Source organism: Protobothrops mucrosquamatus, unplaced genomic scaffold (genome assembly GCF_001527695.2).
Source record: "Protobothrops mucrosquamatus isolate PMUCROS unplaced genomic scaffold, P.Mucros_1.0 scaffold2086, whole genome shotgun sequence".
In the NCBI taxonomy this organism is placed as follows: domain Eukaryota; kingdom Metazoa; phylum Chordata; class Lepidosauria; order Squamata; family Viperidae; genus Protobothrops; species Protobothrops mucrosquamatus.
The window spans coordinates 78832-81644 of NW_015388188.1; positions in this window are offsets into that span (position 1 = coordinate 78832).

Sequence of the window (2813 nt, forward strand, 5' to 3'; positions counted from 1 at the left end):
ACATATGTTCCCGGATGGGTTACGATATTGGGCGTTTCCTTTGCTGTCCTTTTAGGACTTTGCATTCATGGTTCTGCAAGTGGCCAGAGATAGCGGGGCCATCTGCACCTATTCACAATTGATACTGTCCCCTAAGTCCGGGTCAACAAAATGTCAGCATGAAAACCACCAAGTTCAGAGACCACCAAGGACCCCAAAGTTCAGCTTTGGGCTACACATATTCTCTTCTGTCAGAATTGGGCCTATTCTCCATGCTATTCCACACTGACATTGCCTTGGTGGCTTGCAAAAAAATGGCAATTTGTGTGTGGGGGGGGCTGTTAAACTATCCAGATTATTTCCAGAATTCCTTTCCTTTTTTTTTCATAGGAGCCCTGGTGGTTCAGTGGTTAGAATGCAGCATTGAAGGCTGACTCTGCCCACTGCCAGTAGTTCGATCCTGCCTGGCTCAAGGTGGACTCAGCCTTCCATCCTTCCAAGATCAGTAAAATGAGGACCCAGATTTTGGGGGGAAATAGGCTGACTCTGTAAACTGCTTAGAGAGGGCCGCAAAGCACTATGGAGTGGTATATAAGTCTAAGTGCTATTGCTATTCCTTCCTCCCTCCCTCCCTCCCTTCCTTTCCTCTCTTATTCCCTTTCTCACTTTCCTTCTGGAGGCACAGTGGTTAGAATGCAGTATTGCAGGCTAACTCTGCATTCCACTACCAGCAGTTCGATCCTGACCAGCTCAAGGTTGACTCAGCCTTCCATCCTTCCCTGGTCAGTAAAATGAGGACCCAGATTGTTGGGGGGCAATGCGCTGACTCTGTAAACTGCTTAGAGAGGGCTGTAAAGCAGTGTGAAGTCTAAGTGCTATTCTTGTTTCTCTAGTACCACTTTTACATTTATTATCTAGCCACCCTCTCCACGGACAGCGGGTGTTATCATGATCAAAAATAGCTTTTTTAAAAAAAAAAATGCATATGTGTGCAACTTCAGCAAAACACTTTAGCAAAGCCATGTGAATAAATGCCCCTTAATAAACTTTGGCTGTCATAAATTTTTATCAGAAAGGAAATCCCAGCTCATTGATAGAACAATATGTCCTGACTGGCTCTCCACAAAATGAAAAAAAGAAAAAAAGAGTTTAGATAGGACTTTAAGACTGTATTCTGTTCAGTCTTTATCTACCATTGTCTCTCTTTATCTAAAAAAAAGTTTCTCATTAACGATCACTTCCTTTTACATTTTTCCCACATGCGCATAGAGGACACCTGTTATTTGACTCAGTCCATCGGAAGTTATTTCGATCAAAGTCTTTTATAGTATTAAACAATGAACAAACTCTTTAAAAGCAAAAGTAAAAGAGGGGTGGGCAACTGTAAAACATAAGCTAAGGGAATAAGGCAGAATATGATGATCATTATACCACGCTATATCTCTACCACTGATTATTTGTCTGAAAAATAGGACTGAGAGCTAGAGGTAGCTTAAAATAAAATATAAAATAAATAAAGTGACATGTATTTATACCTAGTTGTTCAAATGTTAGCCATATTTATATTATATTGAGGGTTGGGAATTGCTGTAAGTGGCTTGAAACTTTCCTTCCTTCCTTCCTTCCTTCCTTCCTTCCTTCCTTCCTTCCTTCCTTCCTTCCTTCCTTCCTTCCTTCCTTCTCTTCTCTTCTCTTCTCTTCTCTTCTCTTCTCTTCCCTTCCCTTCCCTTTTTTCTTTTCTTTTTTCTTTCATCCCCATCTCACCTCCAGGCATCTAAATAGCAACATAACAGAATCTGGCCACTTCCAGAGACGTAGACTCTCTTGGACTGGAAAGCATAATTTGCATGTAGAAAATATCAGAATATCTTGGCTATGTTATCAGGCGAGGAGAAACAAAGGGGCTTTTCGTATCTGTATGACAACAACAGTAGAGTAAAATGTGGACAATCGATTCTACACTGCCTCTATCATATGGACATAGTCAAGCATAGAATAGAATAGAGTAGAGTAGAGTAGAGTAGAGTAGAGTAGAGTAGAGTAGAGTAGAGTAGAGTAGAGTAGAGTAGAGTAGAGTAGAGTAGAAGCAAAGCTGGAAGTGACCTTGGAGGTTCTCTGGTCCAGCCCCCTGCTCAAGCAGGAGAACCTATACCATCTCATACAGGTGATTGTCCAATCTCTTTTTAAAAACTTCCAGTAATGGAGCGCCCACGATTTCTGGGGGCAAGATGTTCCACTGGTTGATTCTCCTCACTGTCAGGAAGTTTCTCCTTAATTCCAGGTTGCTTCTCTCTTTGATCAGTTTCCAACCATTGTTTCTTGTCCTTCCATCTGGTGCCTTGGAGAATAACATGACCCCCTCTTCTTTGTGGCAGCCCCTCAGATACTGGAATACTGCTACTATGTCTCCCTGATTTCTTCTTTTCTTTAGACTGGCCAAACCCAAGTCCTGCAGCCATTCTTTGTATGCTTTGGCCTCCAGGGCTTTGATCATCTTTGTTGCTCTTCTCTGAATTTTTTCCAGACTCTCAACATCTTTTTTTGTGGTATGGTGACCAAAATTGGCTGCAGTATTCCAGGTGTGGTCTTACTAGGGTTTTATAAAGCGGTACTAGGTTTTAACAGAACAGAATAATAGAGTTGGCCATGGTGAATTGGCCACGGCAAGTTGACCATGGTGTGTTGGTCATGGTGATTTGGCGGTGGCAAATAGTCCCATTCTGGTTTGTAGTATCCAGAGTTGAAACAAGTGCTGATCTTTGAAAACCATCTGTGTGTTTCCACAGAGCTGTTATGTTCAGGCTCCATCTAGTGTTGAAAGCTTAAAGGACCAG